The sequence below is a fragment of the Leucoraja erinacea genome, chromosome 27, assembly GCF_028641065.1.
Source record: "Leucoraja erinacea ecotype New England chromosome 27, Leri_hhj_1, whole genome shotgun sequence".
Classification (NCBI taxonomy): domain Eukaryota; kingdom Metazoa; phylum Chordata; class Chondrichthyes; order Rajiformes; family Rajidae; genus Leucoraja; species Leucoraja erinaceus.
In genome coordinates this window covers 21,242,245-21,258,657 of record NC_073403.1, presented here as the reverse complement: position 1 = coordinate 21,258,657, position 16,413 = coordinate 21,242,245, and the positions used below count along the sequence as shown (strand labels likewise).

At 42.2% G+C, this 16,413-nt stretch overlaps 1 long non-coding RNA gene across 1 annotated transcript; it reads left to right on the top strand.

The window, feature by feature from the left end:
* Positions 1-313: 313 nt before the first annotated feature.
* LOC129710343 (uncharacterized) lies at positions 314-15,779 on the top strand. The gene is made up of 3 exons (XR_008725663.1): positions 314-1,277; positions 1,718-1,832; positions 15,394-15,779. It is a non-coding gene; the product is annotated as an uncharacterized LOC129710343 (long non-coding RNA).
* The last annotated feature ends 634 nt before the right edge of the window (positions 15,780-16,413 follow it).

Here is a 16,413-nt window from a genome sequence, read left to right as displayed (position 1 = left end):
CTGCCTGTCCCGCTGAGTTACTCCAGCTTTTTGTGTCCATCTTCTACTGGAAAGTAAATGTTAAATTCCATTTAACTAACAGGCTAAGTTGAGCTCTTACTGAAAATCTTTCACACTTAGGACATCACAATGAACTTAACAGTCATGAAGTATTTTTTAAATCTTGTCCCACTGGGATTAATAAACCATGGTGAATGATACAAAATATTTAACAATTTATTTCTGTTTTGGCACTTACTGATTGCAAATATTTAACTTTAATGTAGTTGTTATTTTACAATTTCAGTTAATGCAAAAATATCACCAGCAATATGATTAATGAAAGTAATGGGAATTTTAATTTGAACAAGGTTTTAAATTCTCACAAGAGCTGTTCAATCCATTCCAACACTGTTTAAGCATCAGGCATTGGCTTGTCATTAGCTATGTTGATGACTCATTAATAGTCTTCAAATGCACTTGTTTCAGGCACAAATGCCAAGAAACTATGGGTTTGAGGAATGATCTTCCAATTATTTTTCATTCAGAAGATGCAAGTACGATGTTAAGAGAAAACTAGCATCATTTCTATGATATGCATTTGCTACACAATAGTTACAGTACATCTGGGATATCATTGACACCAGAGGTTATCCGTATTTGATAAATGTGCTTTGGACTCCTGGTTAAAGGATTAGCATCACATTTCTACTGAGTTAGTTTGCTCTCCATGGAAATATAAGATTTTCATATCATTACAAGCTTACCTAACTTAATGAGTCAGGGCCTATTCAGTGGTGCAGAGATGCAGGCTTTGGGAGAGGACATGGAGGTATTTGAAATATGCAGGGAGTAACAAGAGAGTGGAGGAGATTAGATCAGCATGATATCCAACAAGCTTAGATCAGAGTTAGTCCAGGAAGAAAGAGGTTGGGTCTAGGGTAAGTTGTTATGGCTTTTTTCTTTGTTGTGGATTCATCATCTTTATTGATTCATGTTATCAAGGTAACTGATAGGATCAGGCATTCATGTAGTTTGCACAAAAATATTCCCGAGGCCTCAAAATATTCTCAGCCCTTTTCAATAGTGTAAACCAACATCGATGGTTTAATACTGTAAAGATAAGATACAAAAGCTTAAAGTTACAGAAAGTTGATGATACCTGTGCTGAGATATACACTGACACAAAATGCTGGACTGACTCCACGGTTCAGGCAGCATCTCTGGAGAAATGAATTAGATGACGTTTCGGGTCACAACCCTTCTTCAGACTGAGAGTCGGGTGAGGGAAACCAGAGGTATGCTACAGTTCCTTCCTACACACTAAGCCATACATACTGCAGTTCCAATTGAAAAATCATAGTTTAAAAACTTTGCACTGTTTAGTTTGGAGATACGATGCGAAAACAGGTACCTTGGCTCACCGAGTCCGCGCCGATCATCTTAAAAACTAGCGGCAATTTACAATCTTTACCAAAGCCAATTAACCTACAAACCGGTCTGTCTTTGAGGTTGGAGGAAGCCAGAGCACCCGGAGAAAACGCACGCGGTCACAGGGAAAATGTACAAACTCTGTGGTCATGATCATTCCTGGGTCTCTGACGCTGTAAAGCAACAACTTTCCCGCTGTGCCACCATGCCGCCCATTTGTTGAATCATTATGATTTGCTATTAGGTATTTCTCAGTAACTGTTAAACAATCATTCTTTTTTTAAATTACATTTGGAATTATTAACAGGCATTTCAGGACTTTTGGAAGGTGTGACACTGGATTACACAGCCAGATCATCCTGTACCAGGCAACGTGAGAGGCCAGGCATCAAGAGGAATTGGCTGTGGAAGAATAAAAGCAGGTATGGAATGAATGTGTCAGCGTTTGATTCATTTTAGAACTGACACATCATGAGCAAAACCATGTGCAGGTTTGTGGTAAATAAATCACAGCAGACCGTAAAACAAAAAAACAAGCATATTTTAAAGTTCCATACCATGCAAAGCTGATGAACATACTGCATGTTTTCTGAGAGATATAAAAATGATTTCCCTATTATTAACCATTTTGTGGTAGTACTTTATAGTTACATGTGTGATCTTCCTCTTAGGAACTGAGAAATTCACTCGGGCACAGTCAGAAGTACAGTCTTCCTCTTTAATTCCTCCCTATCATAGTGTAGGGAGGAACTGCAGATGCTGGTTTAAACCAAAGATAGACACAAAAAGCTGATGTATTCTGAAGAAGGGTCTCGACCCGAAACGTCACCTATTCCTTTTCTCCAGAGATGCTGCCTGACCCGCTGAGTTACTCCAGGTTTTTGTGTCTGTCTACTATTACCATAGTAGTCAGGGGGTGACCTTGTGCAGATTAACTGCTGCAGTGAATACACAAACAAATGGCTGTAAAATGTGTCAGAAAGTGTCAAAGTGGTAATAAGTGTGCCACAAATTCAAATCATCTATTCTGCATTTCAGAAAGTGCTCAGAAAGACCAGAGGTGAAAACAGAGCACTGGAAATACTTTCACTGGGCCGGTGCAGGAGTGGTGTGGGGTGTGAGCCATAGTGATGCTGAGTCACATCCTGAGTGCTTTGTAAACTAGAATGAAAAGCTGTTGGAACAAAGGCTCTTGACCCTCATTGCTGGCAAACAAAACTGATTTGCAGTGGAACTTTTACCGCAGCTATTCCTGGCCAGTTCAAGCAATAGGCCAGCTCAACATATTCCCTCGTACAGTACCAAGCCACATTTAAGGATAGTCGAATTAGACTGCCAGTATTTTTTCTCATCCAGTATGCACTATTTGAGGAGAATCGCAAACCTGTAAACGAAGACCAATTGCCTGAGGACTTAGGTGTTTGGCTACAACAGCGTGGAGTCCTTTTGATCAATAGTCTACATTCTTTCTTGACTGAGATAAAAGGCGTCTTTTTATGATTTTATTGTGAGGCTCAAAGCAGAGTTAAAGCTGAAGTTGCAAACACTCCGATTACCTCGACATTTGCCCGGGCTCCGAGATATTGATGGTGCTAAAAAAATACATTAGATTTTTTAGCATGCTCCAGACTACATTTTGCTTCCCGTTCCTGCTACATAGTGAAATTGCCTAGGTCCTTGTTGAAGTGACATGAAATATTGACGGGGGAATCTCTGAGGGCAGGAGTGTTACTGGAACATCAGGGAGAGGACATACCTACTGCAATGCAGTCCGATAATTTATACTGCAACAACCTGGCAGTCGGCCAGCAGTTCAGCAAAAGATAATGGTACAAGACAGAAAATAACAAAATCATCAGTACACTAGATGGAACCTTAAACAGGGCCCATGACCACAAGCAGAAAACGATTCAAACCAAAGAATTTAACAGTTTACTTCAATGTCTGTAACTTGAGTTATTTAATTAATTAGAGTGCTTTATAAATTTCAACTAACAAGTTATTGAAGTTACTGGCAAAAGGTTTGTTTATTTTTATTATTTTTATTATCCTTGAGTAATCCTTCGACAAGAGCTTTATTCAATCATTCTTGTTTATTTTCCAAAACACAAACAGGACTAGTATCTGATCATTATTTAAAAAATCTGCCTTTGAAGGCTTAAATATATTTTGGTACAAATAAGGAAGTGATACAGGGGAGAAGAATGTTATAAAATATTGGCATGCTGTACATGAAAAATATCGCAGAGCAATTTGTTAGAAAACTGAAAGTGAATGCGGAGAAATGTTCTCCAGGATGTTGTATAAGATGCATGGAAGACAATGCCTCAAAATGGCACCCAGTATCATCAAAGACCGACACTACACTGGCCATGCTCTCATTTCACTCCTACTATTGGGAAGAAGGTACAGGAGTCTGAAAATCTAGACCATCAGGTTCAAGAATGGCTTCTTCCCCCAACCATCGGGTTCTGAACACAACAATAACATCATCTATGAACTATACAGTGTCTTTGATTACACAAGGTTTGTTTTAAGCACTCATTTGGGGATTATTAGTTTAGTGAATTTTTGATTATTATACATTATCTATGTGTATTGTGGATACAGGCCTGTTATTCTGCTGCAAGTTAGAATGTCATTGTTCCATCATCAGAACTTTGGCAATTAAACACACGATTGCAACAGGCCAGAAATCTGTGTAAGGTAATGAAGCTAGATTTTGTACACTGCCTGTTCAATGGTTCTTTATTGTCACGTCTACCAAAGTACAATGGATTTTTTGTTTTTGCATACAATTCAATGGCAATCCTTCTATGCTGTAGGCACAATCATACTAGGTATAAGAGTGTAAGGTAGTAGACCACACTGAGTCTGTACACAAGAGTCGATACTTTTTTGGCATCTTATTGTACGCTTCAAGTCCAGTTTTTTTAAAAACTGTTAGTGTCTTAGCTTGTCCTTAATTATTGGATGTTGCATCAACTTCCTCAAAACATGTTAAACTCATCACATAACTGTTTTGAACTTCACTGAACTCTTTGCACTGACAGGAAACCAGTAACCAGAGGATATTATTCATGACAATGGACAAAAGAACCAGAGGGGAATATTTTATTGATATAAAACACTGCCTGAAATGTCGTCAATGGCTAAGTTACTTTGTATAATTAATTATTTGAGCCAAGGCAGCCAACCCAATGCTTCGGGCTCTCAAAATATACAATGGACGCCCGAGACACTCGGATGCTTCAAAAGCATCAACCCTTCCCTGGTAGACATAACATCTTGGGATAAAATCAACTGTTTTGGCACAATGATCCTGGGAGAATGATCCCAGGGATGATTGGGTTAACCTCTGATCAATCTTTGGCAGTTCTGAGCCTTCTAAACTCACTGGCATTTAGAAGGATGAGGGGTGACTTCATCGAAACTTACAAAATCGTGCAAGGCCTGGATGGAGTGGATGTGGAGATGATGTTTCCGCTTGTGGGAGGGTCTAGGACCAGAGGGTAGAGCCTTGGAATAAAAGGGCAGACCTTTAGAAAGGAGATGAGGAGGAATTTCTTTAGTTGGAGGGTGGTGAATCTGTGGAATTCATTGTCACTGGTGGCTATTGGAGGATAAATCACTGGGTATTTTTAAACTGGGGTTGACAGGTTCTTGATTAGTAAGAGTGTCAAAGATTACAGGGAGAAGGCAGAAGAATGGGGTTGAGAGGGAAAGATAGATCAGTCATGATTGAATGACGGAGTAGACTCGATGGACCAAACGGTCTAGTCCTGCTCTTATGTCTTGTCAACTTATGAACAAATTACACTAAGTAAGCTAATGCATTCAACTGAGTTATTTGTATATCTAGTATGCAAACTTTAAAACATGTTATCGGCAGGAAGTGTGTTACTAATTGTGTATTCAAAGTGACAGATACAAAGACATGCAATCTATGTATAGATACAGAATGCACAGCCACCCTCACAGTCAAAGGTAACACATAAACATGCTGAATTAAGTCAGTGTAGTTGTTCTTCAGTCAAACCTTCTCTCACTGAGCCAATATTCACAAACTATGATTGAGACCAGGGTTCAATCTTGACTACGGGTGATGTCTGTAAGGATGCTCCGGTTTCCTCCAACACTATAAAGACGTATACGTTTGTAGGTTAATTGGTTTCAGTAAAAAATATATAAATTGTCCCTAATGTGTATGATAGTGCGATTGTGCAGGGTGATCACTGGTCAGCGTGGTCTTAGTGGGCCAAAGAGCCCATTTCTACACTGCGTCTAAAGTCTAAATTTCTTGCTACATTTGGTATGAAAGCATTGAATGTAAATAGTCAAATCCACCTTTTCCTCTGTCGCTCTCATTGAAATTCGTCTTTTTTGGGTTTTTTTTAAATCTGCAATAAGGGCTCATATGATAGATAGATAGATAGATAGCCTTTTATTGTCATTCAGACCGAAGTCTGAACGAAATTGCAGCAGTCATACATATAATACCATACAATAAAACAACAATAAACACACATTAACATCCACACTATTTCCAAGTCTTTATGCTCTTAACATATTTTAAGAGGATTGACTTCTAGCTGTGTAATTTCAGCACTTTGGGCAGGCTACTACATCAGGAACCACAACCATTTCCCAATTGATACTGAAGCGTCCCCCTAGTTTCCAGGAGGAAGTCATTTTCTCCCAGATAGTTAACCGGCTACCTTCCTCTTCCAGGACAACGTTTGGCAAGATGAAATGCCATCCATCATCTCATTACAGGCCTTATCCTATTTCCTCACCAGTGGCTCATTCAGGATCTGCTCCATCAGATCCCAGGATACAAGAGTCTTCCTTCTTTGACAGATGGTGATAACTCAGTGTAGATGGATGAGGTACAATAGTTCTCTATTTTGAAGCTGTCAACTCTGAATATAAACTAAAGATGTAGGAAGGAACTGCAGATACTGGTTTAAACTGAAGATAGAAACAAAAAGCTGGAGTAACTCAGCGGGACAGGAAGCATCTCTGGAGAGAAGGAATGGGTGATGTTTCGGGTCGAGACCCTTCTTCAGGCTCTTTGGACAAACTAAAGGGCCTGTCCCACCAGCATGCGACTGCATGCGGCGAGCGCGACCTAACGTGGTCGCTTGAGCCATACGGTCCCACTTCGATCGCTGGAGCCATATGGAGTTGTGCGGGGCTGGTCCCGACATCGCGCTGGGCTCCGAGAAACTGACACTGTCCAAAATATCCGCGCGGCAACGGCCTATCGGCCCGCAGCTGCATTGAGGCCGCACGCAGCACCTCGACGGACGTATTCAGCGTCTTGACGCCGTACGCAGCGTCTTGTCGGCGTATGACTAGCGCGTGGCGTTGCACGATGGCGTCACCGCCCGGTTTGCCATTGCATGATGACGTAACCGCCCGATGCCATGATGACGTAACCGCCCGCCGCACACCTCCTGCCCTGCTGATTGGTGAGTATGATGTCGGGACCAGCCCGCACAACTCCAGATGGCTCCGCGGTTGGAAGTGGGACCGGCCCCGCGAGGCCGTACGCCTCAAGCCACCACGTTTGGTCGCGCTCGCCACGCAATCGCATGCTGGTGGGACAGGCCCTTAAAGGTCGTATCATTACCGAACAAATATGAAAATTGTATTATGCCAAGAGTGTTTTATTGTCATATGTTCTGAAATGGAACAATGAAACTCTTACTTGCAGCAGCATAACAGGATTGTAAATACAGTCCTCAATAAATAATATAATAAACAAAGAAAAAAGTTAAACAAATAAAAAACACTCAACATAGTGCAAAACAAAACAAGGCCCAAAGTCCGTAGTGCAAGGCAGTTCACAATTCGGAGTTTGGTTGGAGTTGGTAGTGTTCAACAGCATGATGGGGTGGGAGATTGCAACCTTCATGTGGTCTGCCCTGTTTCGACTAATACAATCAACCCGAATTGCACAAACAAGATCAAATAGAACAAGTTGACCTGCAACTTTAGTCTGTGCACGCCGTACGCAAGAAGAAGAAGAATAGAACCTAAAACGGAATGGATTATATTTGGAATAATAGTAGAAGATATCAATTTAAATAAAGACCAAAACGTTTTTTTTAATTATGGGTTAATAACTGGAAAGAAATTGATACTTAAATTCTGGAAAAATACAACCATACCAACTGTTAAAATGTGGATTAGGAATATGATGGACATAGCACACCTTGAAGAAATGAGACTCCGACTAATAGATAAATATGACCAATTCTTAAAGAGTTGGTCTCCTTTCATCGACTTTTTTGGAATCATGTGATGCAGCGGTACAGTAAAGATTGCTGATTTCAGTTCATGCCGTGGATAGATCTACAACTCCGAATAAAGATTTGAAAATTTCTCTTTTAAGGGGCCTTCTCTCCTTCTCTACTTTCCACTTTTTCTTTTTTTTTATATACACACTTCACGTTTTTCTATTCTCTACCATCTATTTTTCCTCTTTTTCCCCTTTCTATTGGTTTCTTTTTCTTGTCTTGCTTACTTCCTTCTCAAAACATAAAACTAGAGATTGTACATAGAATGGATTACGGTATGACATAGTTGACACCTAAAATTAGGTTCCACTATACTGTTTTGTACTGTATTAACTTCTAATAAAATAAACAAAAACAAAAAAAAAAGAAGAAGAGCCTGATGGTTGTTGGGAAGAAGCTGTTCCTGTCATGATTTTCAGACTCCAATGCTTTCTTCCTGATGGTTGGGAATTAAATGCGAGTGTTCCACTGGGTAGCGTGGATCCCTGAATATACTGGCTGCCTTTTTAGAGACAGTACCTCCTACAGATCCCTTTGATGGTGGGGATGTCACTACTCATGATGGGCTGGGCAGTGTCCACCATTTTTTTGTATCCCCCTTCCTGCCTGTGCATTCTTTGAGAGGCAGCCGTGAGAACAAGCGATGTGAAGATCTATAATTAAGCTCAGAGCCTTGAGCCTTGTAATCAAGAGCAACGCTTCTATTCATTTCAGAGGAACCACTGCCCTATTAAAGGTATATGTCAAACTTTAACCCAAAGCTACTTCTGCATTTCCAAGACTTACAAACCCCATAACATTAGGCAATAATTCAAAGAGTAGTGAAATTTCCCCCAATGTCCAGACTAATAGTTAGCACCAACATCATGAATGTGCCAAGCATGTCATTATTGCTCTCCATGTCCCCTCCAACATTGGAATGCAGCACGTTAGCTGAAGAACACTTTAACGCACCCAAGATTATAAACGATGGTATGTAATGTAATAAATCTAAGTTCTTTCTTCAAATAATTGTTACTACTGATTGGTGTTTGCTCAGCATCATAGTGACACCATTATATTCTAATGTTAATATTATGGTTGGTATTCCCTAGGATTTAGTTCCACAGAGCAATGAACCCAATACTTTTTTGGGTGACATTATGCACTGGTATGGCACTGGTATGGCAGACCAGCACCTCTAAACAGTTAAAATGTCCATAAATTCTAGATTCATATGGCATGGAAACTGAGTCCATTTACACAAATTTTACGCTGATCTAATCTAACTTTACTCTCTCCATTATGTTATTAATTCCTCTCCAGATTCCTCCACACGCCTATACGTGTGGGGCAATTTACAGCAACCAATTAACTTACGAGCCCACACGTCTTTGGGATGTAGGGGGAAACCGGAGCAACCAAAGGAAACCCACATGTTCACAGGGAGACCATGCAAACTCCACATAGACAGCATCCATGGCCAGGACCAAACCTGGGTCTCTGGCGCTGTGAGGCAGTTCATCTACCAGCTGTGCCACTGTGTTGCCATTACTTTGTTTTCTGGTCACGTGACACATATGTTTGTCAAATGTGCGCACCAACACCTTTTTGTCTACAAAAAAAGCACCAAAGTAACTAATAACAAAATTAGAACACTGCAACTCTCCTTAATTACGGATTAGCTCCTCTCCACTCCAATATAGGAGATTCCCTGAACCATTCTTCCAACCCTACCCCAATCCTACACTCAATGTGAAATCTTATGAAAAGCAAGGGACAAAGAAGACTTTCCCTACAACATAACAACAAAATAATTATGGATGGTTGACGTATTTGAAGTTGTAGATGGATCCATACTTTTGTTGTGAAACTGTTGACAAATGACCATAGAAGTCAAATTTGTTTTCTCGTTTCATTTAGAAAAAAGATAGAAACAACCAAACAAGCTGGCTCCGTAAGGCAGCAACTCTACCGCTGCGCCACCATGCCCCCCCGTGTAATGTTATTAGTGAAATCACATGCTGAAGTATTCTGATTGTGTTTGCATCTGTCTCAACTGCCTTTGAATAGTGCATCCTTTCCAACTCATGGGAACAAAAAGTGATGTTTGGTGAAGTGAACTCACCAGTTCACTCTGCTATTCTGAACCAAGCAGTCTGTTTTATTACCACAATTTCCTCCCAGTAATCAGATGTAGAAATGTTTGCATTCCTTTGACAGACCATATGTTCAAAGCAGACTGGTATCTGCAAGGCAACCAGTTGTAAATTTGGGAACAATTTATTTGTATATTTGGGGGGAACAATAAACTTTTATAGCAAAGTAATGATAGGTGCTTTTAACAAGCCGAACAAAGAATTTCCCCTGTGGCAGAACAGGTATCTTAAACGTTATTTGCCAGTTATTGCAAATAGATTGTTATTTCCTCTTTCCAGCCAAACTGGTTCCATTTGGAATACAAACCTTATTTGTGTACTAAATGAGTCAACAAATAGCAAAACTTCAGCACTATGCCCGGAAGACCATTCGAAGTATTATTTGAATATGTAAACATAATTTCACAAGGGGAATTGTTTCATTGATTGATTGAAAGATACAGTATGGAAATAGACCCTTTGGCCCACTATCCACGCCAATGATCAATCACCCGTTTACACTAGTTCTGTGTTATTGAACCTTCACATCCACACCATAGGAACAGTCTGTCTGTCCCTTCCTTTTTTGTTGTTTGTTTGTATGTGTTAACACATTAACACCATCCTACACCCACATTTTTAAATTTAACAAGCCAATTAACCCACAAACCTGTTCGCCAATTAACCCACAAACCTGTCCGTCTTTGGAGTGTGGGAGGAAACCGAAGATCTCGGAGAAAACCCACGCAGGTCACGGGGAGACCGTACAAACTCCGTACAGATTGAACCTGTAATCGGGATTGAACCCGGGTCTCTGGCGCTGCATTCGCTGGAAGGCAGCAACTCTACTGCTGCTCCACCGTGATGCATATTTAGCTTGTTTTATGTGGGGGGTGGGGGAGTTGGGGGAAACTTTTTCTAATCTCTTACCTCGACAGAGATGCGTTTTTTTTTCTGTATCGTATCACCGTCTGCACTGCGGTCTAACATCGAGGAGTTGGCGGCTTTTGCTGGAGACCGACTTTATTGCCTTCCATCACTGTGAGGAATGTAGGGAATCCGCTGTTGTGGATGTTTACGCTAACTTTTATGTAGTCATGTGTTGCTTTTCTTTAGAATGGCTGTATGGTAATTGTAATTTCACTGTCCTTTAATTGGTACATGTGACAATAAACTGGCCTTGAAACCTTGAAAATCCAAGATGGCGGCCAACCGCATGGTATGGCAGCTGCACCATGGCAGACAGGGAGAGGCTTCAGAGGGTAACCAGGACAGCGCAGAGGATCATTGGCTGCCCTCTCCCCTCCCTGATGGACATCTACACCTCCCGCTGCCTTAGCAGGGCAAAGAAGATAATAATAATAATAATAATAATAATTTTATTTATAGAGCACTTTAAAAACAAACATAGCTGCAACAAAGTGCTGTACATCACTAATCATTGACAAAAAAGTTAATACACACCAAAAATAACAATCAAAAGAAATAGTAGGAAAAGACATGTAAAATAAAGAAACATCAAAAACACCACAAACAGAAGCAAAGCCTCAGGCATGGTCAAAAGCCAGGGAGTACAAATGCGTTTTAACACTGGATTTGAAGATGGACAGTGAGGGGGCCTGTCTGATGTGCAGCGGCAGGGTGTTCCAGAGTGCCGGAGCAGCAACAGAGAAGGCTCTATCCCCTCTGAGCCTCCGACTGACCTCGGTTCCAGGAGCATCTGACCTGAGGGATGGCAGGAGTGTATGGGTGGAGCAGATCAGAGAGTTAAGGCGGGGCGAGCCCATTCAGAGATTTTGTAACTTAAAATGAACCCGAAAGTGCACCGGGAGCCAGTGGAGGGAGGCCAGAATTGGCGATATGTGCTCCCTCTTTCGAGTCCCTGATCATCAAAGACAGCTCCCATCCTGCGTTTGGACTGTTCGACCTGCTGCCCTCTGGAAGGCGCTATAGGTGCATCAAATCCAGGACAAACAGACTCAGGAATAGTTGCTTTCCGAGAATTATATCTACCATAAATTCAATCACAACATGCACTGACTACACCGCCCAACACGGACTTCCATCTGTATATATGTATATATGATATATGTATATATGTCCCCCCCCCCCCCATATCCCTTCTGTTTTTTGTTTTTTTTCTTTTTCTTGTTTTTTTTTGCTAAAGTGTATGTATGCACTGAGTTCGAGCAGCTTTCAGTTTCACTGTACATGTATAGTGACAATAAATGGCATATATATATATATCTAACCCAGGCAACTCTTCGTGTGCTGGTCACAGAAGTGGATCTGTAATCACGCATTATAATCGCTCCACTCTTTTAAATCTCTACTCCGACAGCAACATTTCTCCCTTTATCATGTACACTGTGGATAGCTTGATTGTATTCATGTGTTGTTGTCTTTCCGCTGACTGGTTAGCACGCAACAAAAGCTTTTCACAGTGACACTAAACCAAACTAAACTCAAACAACCTACACACCTGTGCCATTTAACCTACAAATTTGCACGAGTTTGTGAATTGGGGGTAAACGGAGCATCTGGAGGAAACCCAGTCTGTCAGCCAGTCAACACCCGAGGTCAGGATCGAACCTGTGTCTCTGGTGCTGTGAGACAGCAGCTTTACCAGCTGCACCACTGTGCTGCCAACAATGCTTTAATATAGTGCCCCACTTGTATTACTACTGTACGTTACACTTAACTTTTACCTTTCCTGTGCTATCTACTATCAGATTTAAACCGTGGGAACTCGGTCTAACGTCTTTCAACGCAAACTTGATTGCAGCTGCAGTACTTTGGCTGTGCAAGCACTTATTAAGGTCCCCAGCATCAAAATTCACAATCTAAAGGGTTGATTTGAACATTCCAGCGGGTATCCACTGAAGTAAGTTAATTTCCTGCTTGCACATAGCAAGATGTGGCCTCGGCAAATATTAATGGCCTGGCCCCATTAACCTGGTGCTGGTAGACGTCCCACCTGTTTCATTCTGGCAGAAACAGCTGCCGATAGATGGAAAATCATGCAGCTCTCGAAACCTTGCAGTCGCTCAGCTAAGTGTGAGTTCAGCAGGGGAGAAAGAGGCAGGGGTGGGGGATTTCAACCAGTGCACGAAGTAGACCTAGACTTCCTTAAGCGATTTCCGATTCTCTCACTAGTCAGCACCCAGGAGGATTAACAATCGTTTCCCCAGTTATTCACCCCGTTAAAGTTTTAGAGGGGCCCAGTGGTGTCATTAAAGACTGGGTCTGTTTACATAAAGAAGGAATCGTCATCTTTGGCAATAATTCAGCAGTTAGGTCGCATCAAGCATTTGAGAATAAAACCCCCCTTTTGGTTTCAGTACTTGACAGCAATAACAGGAAGGAAATGTTGTGTGTCTTTTAGCAACAAGCACAATAGTAAATGTAATGGTTTCTGCGGATTACTTACTCTAGATGTGTGTGTAGGTTTATGATGTGGTGTAGAATTGGACATTTTTATGAGAGCACTACATTTACTAGCATGATGTGTAGCACCTCAACGCTACCTATAAGTCGATGTTTGTCTGGCACATACAGCTTTGTAGCAGCAATGTACTTGGGTCCCAGTGTTGATCACTTGAAACCTCTGCATTGCGTGAAAACAGACCCTTCGGCCCACCGAGACCATGCCAACCCATCTATGTCATCCAACTTTTGCATCCTGCACTCCAGGAGCAATTTACAAAAGCCAGTTACCAGTAATCTACAAACCTGCACAACTTTGGAATGTGGGGGGAAACCAGAGCAGCCAGAGAAAACTTACATGGTCACAGGGACAACGTACAAACTCCACACAGACAGCACCTGTGGTCAAGATAGAACCCGCGTCTCAGGAGCTGTGAGGCAACAGCTCTATGCTACTCCACTGTGCCAACAAAAGGAGGGCTGCAATAGTAGAGGTCTGATTATGCATTTCTTAGAGAATGGTTTCTTGTTTATCGTGCAGTAGTTGCCGGGATTTTAGTTAGAATCAATGGCCATCAACCAGATGCTGACTGACCCGATGAATGTTTCCTGCATTTTCATTGTTGTCCTTTCCAGTAAGAATGGAGTTAAATAAACCCATTCTATCAAACATAGACAAAAAAAAAGCTTAAGTAACTCAGCGGGCATTGCAGCATGTCTGGAGAAAGGGGATTGGTGACGTTTCGGGTCGAGACCGTTTTGGGTTGAGAAACTGGCCTTCCTTGACCCGATACGTCACTTATCCCTCTTCTCCAGAGGTGCTGTCTGGCTAAGGTTTAAACCAGAATCTACAGTTCCTTCCTACACATAAAAAGCTCTCATTGGCTTTAAACTTTGTGCGCAAAATTATTTCACGTAGGTTAAAAGAAAACATTTTCTTCCACATGGTTATGTCAACATCAATAAAATCTTCCACGCATGAATAATACAGAAGTTGAGAGCGAGATATCCTGTTTTCAGAGACCGAGCTGACTATCAAAATCTACACTCATTAGTTCTTGCTGACAACTGCTTTTGGCACCCAAGCTGAAGTTAAAAGGATCAAACTAAATAAGCATCCTAATCTCCTGCACGGACATTGGATCCAATATTGTTGTGTAAAATAGGAATTGAATTAATGGCTAACTATGTTATCCTAAGTCTTCCACTACTGACATAGGATTAATGTGAGGGGGGGGAAGATTTAATAGGAACCTGAGGGGTAACTTTGTCACACAGAGTGTGGTTGGTGTATGGAACGGACTGCCAGAGGAGGTAGTTGAGGCAGATAGTATCTCAACATTAAGAAACATTTGGACAGGTACATGGATAAGACAGGTTTGGATGGATATGGACCAAACGCAGGGCGGGTGGGACTAGTGTAGATGGGACATGTTAGTTGGTGTGGGCATGTTGGGTCAAAGGGCCTGTTTCCACATGTACGACTCTATGACATGTTTTCTTGCCTTGCAATCTTTTGGTAAAGTACTATGGTAAACGGTTCAAGGGTTATGAACCAGCAACAATGAGAATGCAACAATGCATTCACAAGACACAACACATCATTGCATACCACAAGACAGACAATGCTCAACCCATCATGTAATTTTCTGGGAAAGAAAAAATAATAATATGGGTAAGTAAGATGGGTAATGGAACAATTATTTAGGAGTTTAAAAACTAGTTTAAGAAACCACTCTGGCTATAATTAAGGTTACTGACATCCCTAATCTTTTTGGACAACACCACCTCCATCATCACCAGAAGTAAGCCTATCTCTCGCCAACTGAGTCAATTCAATAATTACTTCATCCCAGCAGTATTCAAATATCTCAGTTGGATGATTCACAGCATGGACTTGCCTGGATTTGTACAACTATGTTTGTTAGAGATGGCCTTTCGCTCCCATGTCTTCTGCTTGATTGAATACACAGTAAAGGTTTGATGTCAATAAAGCTGCAGCCGCTCAAAATCTGAAATAAAACAGAAAATGCTGGAAACACACAGCAAGTCAGGCTGCATATGCGGAAAGAGAAACAGTTAATGTTTCGGGTCAAAAACCTTTTGTCAGTAATCCTGCTTTTTCCTTTCCGTAGGCGCTACTGGATCTGCTCCATGTATCTTATACGAGTCACACCCTGGCCACTCCCTCTTCTCCCCTCTTCCATCAGGCAAAAGGTATGGGTGTGAAAACGCACACCTCCAGATTCAGGAAAAGTTTCTTCTCAGCTGTTATCAGGCAATTGAATCATCCTACCACAACCAGAGAGCAGTGCCGAACTACTATCTACCTCATTGGTGATCATTGGACTATCCTTGACCGGTCTTTGCTGGCTTTACCTTGAACTAAATGTTATTATCTTATCATTCCGGTGGGCGGCGTGACTCACGTCGCAGCGGCCTCTGCAGTCCGTCTGTCTTTTTGTTTTTTTTGTGTCCCGTTTTAATGTAGTTTTTATTTTTTTTTGATGGGGTGTGTGTGTGTGTGGGGGGGTGGGGGAAACTTTTAAAATCTTTCTCCTGCACAGAGAACCCGACCTTTTCCCTGTCGGGTCTCCGTTGTCATTGGGGCTGCAACGTGGAGCGGCCTTCAGCAGGAATGACCTGGGGCTGCAGTCGCAGAGATGCGGACCTATTCACCATCACGGAGCTGGCCGAGTTGGTGGAGCTGTGGTGGCGCGCTGCTGCGACCCGACCCTCGGAGATTCGGAGGCTTACCGCAGGTCCGGTGGACAGTAATATCAGGAGCCTGCGGGTCCCTGCTGGGAGACCGCTTTTCAGGGCTTCCGCAACGGCGACTTCTCCCGCCCGAGTCGCGGGGTCGAGGAGTACCTGGAGCGGGGCCTGACATCGCCCGGCGTGGCTTCAACGGCTGCGGGACTTTGCTAGTGCCCGCCGGGGGCTCTAACAACAAGACCCGGAGCGCGGCCTTGCATCACCCGGCGCGGCGTTAATGGCCGCGGGACAATTGCCGTCGCCCGCCGGGGGCTTTGACTCTGACATCGGGAGGGGAATGGGGAGTGCAGGGGAGAGATAAGTTTTTTTGCCTTCCATCACAGCGAGGAGGAGATGCGCTGTGATGGATGTCTGTGTAAATTGTGTTGTGTCTTGGGTCT